This window comes from Fukomys damarensis, unplaced genomic scaffold (genome assembly GCF_012274545.1).
Source record: "Fukomys damarensis isolate Sample0158 unplaced genomic scaffold, DMR_v1.0_HiC HiC_scaffold_14, whole genome shotgun sequence".
Lineage (NCBI taxonomy): Eukaryota > Metazoa > Chordata > Mammalia > Rodentia > Bathyergidae > Fukomys > Fukomys damarensis.
This window is the reverse complement of record NW_022900926.1, coordinates 8,511,700-8,523,577: the sequence shown is the minus strand read 5'-3', so window position 1 is coordinate 8,523,577 and position 11,878 is coordinate 8,511,700. Positions and strand designations below refer to the sequence as shown.

General features: G+C 37.8%; 1 protein-coding gene across 2 annotated transcripts in view; it reads left to right on the top strand.

Annotated features, from left to right (window-relative positions):
- Themis (thymocyte selection associated) overlaps window positions 1-11,878 on the top strand; it is a 194,413-nt gene that overhangs the window by 140,959 nt on the left and 41,576 nt on the right. The gene's annotated exons all lie outside the window — the stretch shown is intronic.

Genomic DNA, 11,878 nt, shown 5'->3' with positions numbered 1-11,878 from the left:
ATATAATTTTTACAGACTTTGGATGAACTGACCCTATTGTATCATAATATAATGAACTTTGTGTATTATGACAAATTTTGACTTACATCTGTGTTGTCTAAGTTTCACCACCTCTACTCTCATTTGGTTCCCAGTCCAATAGAATCATTTTTTACTCTTTTACTTTCAGTCTATATTTATCCTTGAAATTCAAGCGAATTCCTTTCTTCCTGTCTTCTTGTCTTCCTTTGTGATTTGATATTTTTTTGTAGATGCTTTGATTCCTTTATTTTTTGCATAGGCACTATAGATATTTTCTTTGTGATTATATGAGGTTTGCTAAAGCTTATTTTAATATAGCTCATAATGGTACACTTCAATCACCACCAAAAATTTTGTACTCTGAAATATATTTTGTTGTCAGTGTCACTGTTCACATCTTTTTATATTGTGTATCCATTAACAAATGATGGTAGACAGAGTTGTTCTCAAATGTTTTGTCATTTTACTTTTCATGAGAGTTAAAAGGACTTTATTGGCCTTTGTTGTGGTAACTGAGTACTCTAGGTCTAACTACGTCCTTACTCTTGCCAAGGAGGTTTATGTTTTCATGTTGCTGGCTAGGATCCTTTCATTTCAGCTTGAAAAACTCACTTTAGCATTTCCCATAGTGCAGGTGCAGGGTGTGTGAACACCCTCAGCTTTTATTTATCTGGGGAAGTATTTTTTCTTCTTTACTGAAGGGTAGTAGCCTTTTCCAGCACAATACTGTTTGCCCACAGGTTTTCTTTTTCTCCTTTCAGCACTTGGAATGTATCAGATCACTGCGGGCTGGTGAAATTTCTACTGATACATCTAATTCTCTCATGAAATTTCTTTTATATTTCATGAGTCATTTTTCCTTTGCTTAAGCACTTTCTTTATCATATTTTAACTTTCCCATCAACTTTAACCACCAAGTTAAAATTGATCAGTAATTATACAGGCAGTCTGTGAATAAGCAGACTTTACCTGCCTCACACCTGATAAAAGGGTCTAGTTTTATTATGTTCTGTGCTACTGCTAAATTCACACATTTTTTAAGAGAACAGTTCTGATGCTGGTGTGTAATTTGTGTTCAGGCACAAATAAAACAATGCTTGTAATTAGTGAGTGTTCTGTGTTTTCTTTTTTGGATTGTAGAAAACATTATATAGAATATATATATATATATATATAGTAAAAGAACAAAGTGCTTAGTAACTACATTCTTTATCAGCCATGGCTTTGAAAAATTTCTTTTTTTAATTAAAGGTGGCAAGAACATAAATTAATTAGACAAGAACAATAGCAACCTCCCCTGCTTATGTAAGGACAATTTTTTTTTTTTTTTTTTTTGTACCAGGGATTGAACTCAGGTCCTTGCACTTGCGAGGCAGGCGCAGCTAAATCCCTGGCCCGAGAAGAGATTTCTTGTCACAAACCAAATCCAAAAGAATTAGTTGACTGACACCTAGATAGAAGTGTGGCAATAACTCTCTAATAACAATTATTATAATTATAATATTTTATGTTTTATGGCAACAATGATATTAATAAAAATGACCAGCATTTCAAAGTGCTCTTGTAGGCAGAAATGAATACAGGTAGGATTTTGTCTTGTTTTTTAAATTCATGCCCCAGGAAAAATAAGAGTACCTTTTATTAATATCTTGGTCTACTTAAAAATCCCAGTCTCTTCCTATATTTCATAAAACTTGTGACACGGTGCTGTTGTGGTCAGAGCAGCCCCCAGCAATTCTCCACAATGTATTAAGCTCTAGTACACTCTTAGTTTGGCTATACATCCAGGGAATAAAGACTATTTTATGGTTTAAACTTCATTTTCAATCTAGTGAGGTCCAGAAACATTTAACCCTACGGACCTGTAATGGTGGTCAGGGTCTTACAGATAAGATTTCTTAATTGGAGTCTTAACCTCCTTTCACAGATTCTCTAAGAAGTCTCTGGGCCTGTCGTGGCATCGATTTGGGATGTACCGGTAAATTTGCTGCTGCACTAGGGACCCTGCGTCCCATCACGGCTTACGGTACACTCAGCAAAAATTCTAAGGGAAAATTGGAAACATGCTAGAGCGCTTTTTTATGAATATGAGTCACTCCTTCTTATATCAAATCTTCTTTCAGAATAAGCCGCTGATATGCACCACCTCCTGTCTGGGTCCAAGAGGACATTTCTTCCCCATTAACTTGACGTTGAAAACATCAGTCTTGGGGTTTGAATAAATACCGCGTTCAGATGCATTGCTTACAGTCTGTTTATAATCACCACATATCTCTTGATCTTGTCAGACGTGAACAACGGGTACTAATGAAGCTACCCACACCGTGAGGGGTACGGACTGCGTAATCACACATTTCTCCAGTTAAAGGCGGAACAGTTTTCACCCTGCAGTGAGCCCAGATGCAGATGCCAGATTGGCTGCAGGGCTAGATCAGGTTTTATTGGGAGGAGACTCTGGCAAAGGCCAGATTCTGGGATATGAAGTTGTTACAGAGGCCATATCTACAACACCCTGGGGTGGAAAACTGAAGGAGACCTTATGCTTCATTTTAACATACTTCATTATCCAAACATACGCATTTAGCTCCTGATACATTCATTGTCTAATTTAAAATGAATTAAAAGTTAGAAGACACCCAAATAAATAATTTTACATATAAATTTTACTGAATACTATTAAATTATAATTCAGTAACAGATCTAAATATTACAGAAATATATGATTAAAAGTTAACCTGGAATTTGAGCTTCTGAGCAACTGTGACCTTTCCAAGGTGGTCTGATGTCAAAGCTGAGATGAGTATCCTTGGTTTTTAATTCCCATTTTCTGCAGTATCTGTAACACCCCCTTTGGCATCAGATCTTGATTGTGTATGGATAAAGAAAAATCAAGTAAATAAACCCAAAGGAATATTATTGCGGACCCCTGAAACGTTACTGGAAACCTCTGCAGTAGGCTCCAGTCTCCTGCCCAGTGTACAACTCAGCCTGGGGTGAGGGAATTGAGACAGAAATAAGAGACAGACAGCAGGGGTCAGGACAACCAAGGCTGATGCAACCAACAAAGACACTGGCCAGCCCAAGCCACTGATTTTTATTAGAAATCAATTGAGGTAAAGGTGAGTTACATGCAAGGGCAGGACTACACGCAAGGATACTCAGTCATGTGGTTTCTAAACAAACGTAAGCAAGACTCATAAAGGACAAGCAATGAATTCTTGGATAAGGAACAGAATAAACAAAATATATGGTTCTAATTAGAACATTGTCTTTCTAGTAAGAAGGTTTTAGTTGTGGGAATGGAATTTGGGTGCGAGTTACTCTGACCTTGGCACGTAGGCTTCAGCCAGACTCATTTCTGTTCACAAGCAGATGGTGAGGTTAACTCTTCACAGCCCGCACTGCTTACAGCCTGCGTTGGGCATAATCAGTATCGCTACCTCCCTCGGGATGTGAACTCCCCAAGGAAGACAAAGAGGGAATCCCAAGAGCGGCAGATCCTGTCCACTGTTGACTCCACCACAACCGCACTGCTCATTGTAATAGAAAACACAAATAAAACTGAATCTTTTTTATATAGATTTGCTTCATAATGTGGCTCTTTTATACTTTTTTCAATTGAAACAATTGGTATGGTTTCCCTGGATGTTTATTCCGTTATTCCTTTTTTCAATTTGTGGTTAGATTGCTTTCTGCACAAGTGCATGAGAGAGGGGAGGGACTGTGTCTGATTTTCAAAATATACACCTAAGGCAGAGTGGGAGGAAATTAGGGGAAAACACATAATGAAGAAAATGCAAGATGGAGATGGTTGTGTCTCACAAGTCTCCTTTAGCCAATATAAAGAATATGTGCTCAGTGTTAATACTCACATCTCACTTTCTAGCATAACTCTTTGAAATAATTGTATGAGTAGTTTTTATGCAAAATGCATGTTTTTGGGAAAATACTTTTTAAAAACAGATAAACCAATGTAAGTGTAAATTTCCTTTTTTCAATTTGTATAATTCAGTATCTGGTTAACTAACTTAATAATTCTGATGCATTTATTTTTAGTTTCTGACCCCATGTTAAATTTTATTTGTAAGCAGCTCTCTACATTCAATTTATAGGTAACTAACATTTTCTAAGCATATTATATTTTATGGATATACTATTGTATTTTCATAAAACTTATATTGTTTGTCATTTATTATTCATAATTTTAGTATAAAATATCTTAATACAAAGTACTCTTACTACATCTTTTGGCACATCTTGAATTTATTGCTAAATATAAGCAACTAGAATGGAATTTTGGCAACCTATCAGTACATTTGTCATTAATTTACCTCAGTTGAACTAAATTGTAAAGATACCAATTAGTAAATATTTGTTGTACATGTATTTTGTGCTTAGCACTTCGCTATAATGAAAAGCAATAGCTGCGTATCAGATTGCTAATTGTTTTCTAAATTCTCATTTCTATTCCCTTATTGGTAATACATGGTCCTTCCCATAAAAGGAGTATTTTCCCAGTATTCCTTGCAGCAAGGTGGTTAGAGGAAAAAAAAAAACATGAAAAATTTTAAGTAGATTTCAAGAAGTATCTTTAAGGGAGGTTCAGAGACAGGGCTGGTCACTATGATAACTGTAGTGGCCAGAGCTTCTGAAGCCACCTTGGCCAAAGTAAGAACCAATATGTTGAGAATATTAGAGCCTGTGCCCCTAAGAATGTGCACAGTTACACTACCCCTGGACAGCTTAGCTCTACTGTACTTTTCTGAAAAAGAAATTAGTTCTCCCCAAGAGCTGCTAATATTTCGAACTTGCTTTTTACATGTGGCCCAAATCTTATGATATTTAATAGACAATTATTCCTTAGAAATGGAACAAAGGAAAAGAAATATTTAGGAAGAAATAGAGAAATAGCTCATTATGTGTCAGGAGCAATTCCACAAAATTTTAGGGGAAAAATCATTTCATAATTAAATTATGACTAGGCCTCGTCTTCCTGCCTATAGGCCAGGTATGATGTGTCAAAGCATAACTCCATTGTGCCTCCAGTCAAAACTGAGGCCTCAATGGTCCCATGATGCTGACACTCAAGGACAAGATTACATCAGCTGGAGACATCCTGATTCCTTGAGAACTGAGAAGTTAGAAAAAGGTTTAACCTGGGGAAGGATGAATTCCTTACCTGATTAACACATCCCACCTACTGTTGTAAGAACAGTACTGGGGATCGAACTCAGGACCTTGTGCTTGTGAGGTAGGTGTGATACCACAGATCTTAATCCCTGGCCCCTTGAAAATGTAGGGTTTTTAAAATAATAAGATGAGTACTACTCAGCCATAAAGAATGAGAAATTTGAGACATTTTTAGCTAAATGGCTGCACATTGAGATGATACTGTTGAGTGAAATCAAAAGGATAGAGATCTATATAAATACTGAATAGTTTCTCTGGTGTGAGAAACAAAGTGTAAATAAGGATCAAAAGGTATAATAGATAATGTGAAATAGGAAAAAAAGGTCCAAAGGGGAAGGGGAAGTGGGAAGGTCTGGGGAAAGGAAAGAAAGGAGTGGAATTAATATGAGAAAAAGAAAAACGGAAACAAAGTCTTTGTAAATAGGGAGGTGTGTAGGGGTTGAAGGGAGGGCAGGGGAATGGGGAAAAATAAGAACCAAGATATATTAGGTATAAGGTAGAAGATCCCAATGATGAATGTCATTATATTGTAACCTTAAATGTACCAATAAAATCAATTAACAGTAAAAAGTACGTCTTTACTCATCTTACCGTCCTAATCAGCATAAAGTCCTCAGGGTCATAGGATTACCACCGCCCTCCAAGTCATCTGAAACATCCTATGATTATAAGATCCTTTTCGGTTTAGGGTTATTGCTGCCCTGGGAGTCATCTGTTATTCCCTGTGAACCCAATAAGTACAGGCAAGCTCGGGTGCCTTGGTCTTTGCTCCCCAGAGCAGCGTTGATCCAGCTAAAACCCAGCTTCCTCTCTAAGTCTCGTTTCCTATCTTTATTCTTTTATTTCCCTTGTGCTGTCATGGCTCACAGAAGGCCAGGACCCCTCTAGTAGTGTCCCCTTTCTCTCTTCCCCACAATTATAAAATGAATTTAAAATAAAAGTTTCCATTTTCCAAACACCCATATTCATAGCATGAGTTCAATGCTTCTAAATCTTACTATCATAACATGGCAAATATTTGAGAATTCTATTCGTGTATAGGAGAAGAGGTCTAGACAGTTGAAGTCTTAACTCTTTAATAAGTGTAATGTGTTAAACTCCGCTTGGAAGCGAAATTCACAAGTATGATTTATCATAATCCACCAACTAAGTCCTCTGTGAATACACATGTTCTCTGGAGGAACACTGTATTTTTGGTGATGGCCAGGAATCAATTAGTGTTATGTGTGACCCACTAACTATAAAAATAAAACTAGAAATAGTAATACATGATTAATAATATTAAACTGGTGTAGCTATTGTCTAACTCACATTTTTGCCAGAAAGCAACCCATAGTATCACTGTTTTTTTCCTATTGCACTGGACAGCATAGCTGCATATACTGAATTATAGTTGAAAATCAAATTCACCTGAAGGTGCAGTACTATTAGGTAGACATCTACAGCTCAGGGCCTGCAGTTTGATGGAACAGCACAGACACATTGCATAAGCCACACAGTTTCTCTTGTCTTTCTTATAAAATTATAGCACGCAGATATTTATAAGCAGTATAAATAATACTTTTAAATGACTTTTAAAAGCTACTTTATACAGCTGGATATTCTGACCCATGCTCATAGCCCTGGCTACTTGGGAGGCTGAGTCAGGAAGTTGGCCTGCAATCACAAGTTTGAGTCCAACCTGGGCATATGGAGACTCTGTCTTAGGAAAACAAAAAGAAAACAACGACAAGACGAACCTACTTTACAGATCCACCACAATTTCTAAGACTATTCTGCATTGTTCAGTATTTTGAAGGCTATTTGAAGACTTTTTTAAACAGTTCTCTCTAAAGCACTTTTAGATAAATTACTTAGGCATATTTTTTCCATAAAAAGAATTATTGGCACAGAGTATGGTAGTGTTAAAAGAAACTTGAAGCATATTTCCAAATTGCTTCATGTACGGGTTAGGGAATAATTTAAACTCTGATGTTAGATATCTCACATATGAATCCTGTCTGGGCCTGCAAGGCTGATTGTTGTGCAAAGGTAAAGATAAATGTCTTTCAACTCAAAAACCCTCTTAATGTAAATTCTACTGTGTCACATTTTCCCCTCTCTCTTCCTCTTTCATAGCTTTATTTAGGAATAACTGCTGTATAGTAAAACTGTCTATATTTAGTGCATGTAAGTACATGACTTTTGATATAAGCAAACACATTATACTATCACTGAACTAGGGAAATAAACATATTCATCACCTTCAAAAGTTTCCCATGTCCTTTTATAACATATGTAATGCTATGTGTGTGTGTGTGTGTGTGTGTGTGTGTGTGTGTGTGTGTGTGTGTGTGTGTGTGTGTGTGTGTGTGTGTGTGTGTGTGTGTGTGTGTGTGTGTGTGTGTGTGTGTGTGTGTGTGTGTGTGTGTGTGTGTGTGTGTGTGTGTGTGTGTGTGTGTGTGTGTGTGTGTGTGTGTGTGTGTGTGTGTGTGTGTGTGTGTGTGTGTGTGTGTGTGTGTGTTTTGTTTTGATGTATTTATACCAAGAATACGTAGCATGAGACCTACTTTTTTTTAAAAAAAAAGTTTAAGCAGCTTACAAACATCATGTTTTTAAGTGTATATGCTACATTGTAGAGCAGATATCTGGAGCTTATTTGTCTCATAATTTCAACTTTATGCTCATAGAACAAGAACCCTTCATTTTTCCCTCTTATTCCTTGAAAATCACCATTCTATGCTCTGCTTTCATAAGTCTGACTCTTTCAGATACGTCATGTAAGTGTAATTGTATCTTACTTGTCCTTTTGTGACAGACTTACTTTCTTCAGCGTATCTTGTGGGATCATCCATTAGGAACAAAGGGTAGGGTAGTGTTTCCTTGTTGAGGCTGAACAGACTTCGCTGTGTGCATCTTTCATGGATGTCCGGGTTGTTTCCGTATCTTGGCTAGTGTGAATAATGTTCCGTGAATCTACGAATGCCCATATTCCTCCTCGCCTTTTCCCTCTCATATTTTTCTACTGTACACAGTCTCAAAGCTTTGTGAAGCACAAGGTCCAAGGGAGATTGAGGAATTGAGAGGGAGAATGAGGGAAGGGACAAGAAAAGACAAGTTGTATTTCCACAGAAATGTTTAAAGATGGGTCCCTCTTGATCTTCATGAGCACAGCACCAAGGTGCCACTGGGAAAGCCCCTTTCAGCTTCTGCTGGGGAACAGTTTCTAGTTTCCTTTACCAATCAGGTCCATGGGAAACGTTGATCCTTTTTACGATGTTGTATATTGGGAAGTTGATCAAATTCAATGATTTAATGATAATTTTACTCCCTTATCTCAAATATTTGTCTTCAGCATCTAATTTTTCCTGGGTCTAAAGACATTTTCAAGGGGTGACATATTGTTGGAAGTCAAACTCATGGAGTTCTTCTACCTGAGGAAATACCTCTAGGCATAGTACAGAAACACCTAGAAAAATATTGAAACACATAGTCTTCCTTTTCACTGTTTATACATCGCTTTCAACAGAACTGATTCTAAATGAAGATTTGCTTTTATGATGTATTGTGTATCTGAGAAATTTGGGCTAAGATTTATGAAAGGGACTGATTCAGTCGTCATCTTTTTTATCATCACACATATATCAGGCAGCCTGGGGCACAATAAGATGTCTGCGGTTTTGTTTGAATTTAGCATCTGCCCACAAAACTAATACCATAGCAACTAAGAAACACTCACACCTTCTCCTTCAGAGACTGTCTTGGGAAGCCTTTTATACTCTGTCCACTTACACTGAAGGACTGGAGAGGGCCTTCTCGGGAAATTACATTTCCGACCTACTCTTTCTCCAGAAATCTTTTCCTCCTGTTTAGAACTAAGTCTACTCCTAGTCATGTCCATATCCTTCTACTGTCTGTCAGGCAGCCTTTTTTCATTTAACGTGGCTTTGGGTGGGACGGTGACTGCTTTCAGGAGGCTTAGACTTTACATCCGCAGCGCCCGATGCTGGGAAGTTAGCAGCCAGGTGACGAACTCGAAAATAAAGGCTCTGCTGCAGAACTGTCCTGGTGCTGGGGCATCGGCATTGGTGCTTTAACCTGAAGAAGACAGTCACCTGCTGGTGCTCACTGCCTTTTATCATGCTTTGCTTGTTGCTTTTCCTCTCTGCTTTGTTTCACGACTCACCTTCCTCACACTGGGTATTGTTTCTAACATCATTTGTTGCTTTAAATGTTAACCCTTTGAGTAGATGATTTTGGCAAATGTCTTCACGTCCTTTTCTGCACGTTTTATTCAGTTGATGCAGAATAATTGTACATTTACATGGAGTATGGTGCAATATTTAAATGCATGTAAGTAGCATGTCTGTCATCTCCAGCACTTGTTATTTCTTTGTGTTGGGAACATTTAAAAATATGTTCATAGCTATATCGAAATATACGGTAAATTATTGTTAACCATTTTCACTCTGCTTTGCCATAGAATTCTAGAACCTATTCCACGTGATTGACTGTAACTCATCTTTCCATCACATCTCTCTTCCTTACTTTTCCAGGCATCTAGGACCCATAATTTACACTTTACTTCTGAGACCACACTTTTTTAGCTTCCATATCATACCCTTTTGTTGCTCTAATAGATACACAATATAAAATGTGTAATTTCGACAATTTTTTGAGCACAGCTCCGTGTATTAAACACACTCACAATGTCACGCAGATGACCATCATCACCATCTTCTGAACTGTTTACCGTCCCAGAGGAAACTCTGTCCATTAACCCACACCACCCCCATTTCCTGTACCCCCATCTCTGGGGACCTGGCCATTCCCCTGTCTGGTTCTATGAATTTGACCACACTGGTTCCTCCTACAATCTTATTTCATTTGGCATAACGTCTTTAAGGTTTATCCAGGTTGTAACATGACCCAGAATTTCCTTTGTTTTCAAGGCTGAAAATTCTTCCGTCCTGAGTGCAGACCACACTCGCAGTGATCACTCAGCCACTGATGGGTACTGGAGTGGGCTGTGTTACTGTGAGTGATGCCGCCTTCTGCAAGGATACACAAGTGTTCTTAGAATCTCTGCTTTCACTTCTTTTAGAGTCATAGCTGGAACAGTATTGCCATACCCTATGGGAATGTTACATTATGTTTCCCAGGGGCTTTCATCCACCCATTTCTCTCTTCCCCTGTATTTCCTGTGATTCTAGTGGCTCTCTTGCAGATAACTAGTTCAAATTATCTATTATCCTTATTCGTTCCTCCACACCAGTCAACCCTTTTGTCACTTTTCCCCAGTGCCCATTTGCAGAGGGCTGTGGTATTTCCGTGTCCTCTTTGTAGCTGAAGCAGCCTCCCGTATCCATAATCTGTTATTTTTTGCCAACCAGTATCTGTTATTCCTATTTTTCAGGTTAAAAATTAATTAAATGATCAGCTGTACTATGAAAATTAGTTGATGTAGCAAAAAATCTAGCTGAATCACAGAATAACCATAAATGACTTCCATAGGGCACTTGGAGAACTGAAGGTGCAGTTATATAATCGAGTTTTATAAATTCCTTGTTGTTCGCTTTCTGCTACCTTTCTGGATTCCCATGTGCTTCCACCTTCTGAAACTGTCTACCCTTTATTGGGTTATCTCCCTTTCTACCTTTATTTTGTTATAAAGAATATGGTAAACTTAGCAGATTCTTCCTCCTTCTATGGGTCTGTGCTACTGCAAGTGAAACTTGATAAACAACGTCACACAATGCTATTTTATCAGCTGCTTTCAAGATCCAGAGATAGCCCAAGAGATATAAAAATGACAGTTTAGCTGGGGACGTAGCACAGTGGCACTGCCCCTGCCCGGCAAGGACAAGGTCCTGAGTTCGATTCCCAGTTCTGAATTTAAAAAAAGTCTAATTTCAAATGAAGGGTTAGGTCATTATTTGATTCTTAAAAATACACTGAAAAAGCACCAGAAAATTTAATAGAAAGTTTCCAGAAAATGGTAAGCTAACCCATTGTTTTCAAAGCAGATATTAGGGACTATTATCTTTCGCTGTTTTAGTCTGAAACACACATTTATTGAGAAAGAGTGCGGTTAGATTCTGTTTGCAGATTTAAAACTGAATTCCCTACTAAGCTACAATGTTTGTAAGGTTTTATTGTAAGGTTCTCATAAATTGTATCTATAAAATTTAAGTACTTTTCAGGTGTGGGCGAGCAAAATTTTAAAAAGGATTTTGAATTTGCATTACTGTGTTTACTGGTAATAGAAAAATCATATATGTCATACATGTCTTTTAAATGATTGTTTCTTGGTTTCCGCTGAAAGAATTCTAGTAAATGATTTACGGTTTGCATTGTGGAGCTTCAGTAAGTCATAAATGCACTACCTGGGCACCACACTGCGCCCATCACAGGTGGCTTCCATCAGCAAATCCTCCTCTTCTTGGCTACCCTTGATTGCAGACCAGCATTATTTTCAGATAGCAAAGGGAAATATGACCAAGTCCCTTACGTTCTCATGCCTCCTTAGTAAGTCAGCAGAACAGGCTGGCTTTAGACATGGCCAACCCTTCCCATGACTGTAGAGTGCTTTCAGGCCAATTAGGAAGAATCCTATAGATCGGCTATATGGTTGAGTTTGATGAAATCGTATTTGTTGATTTTTTTTTTTTTTTTTTTTTTTTTTTTT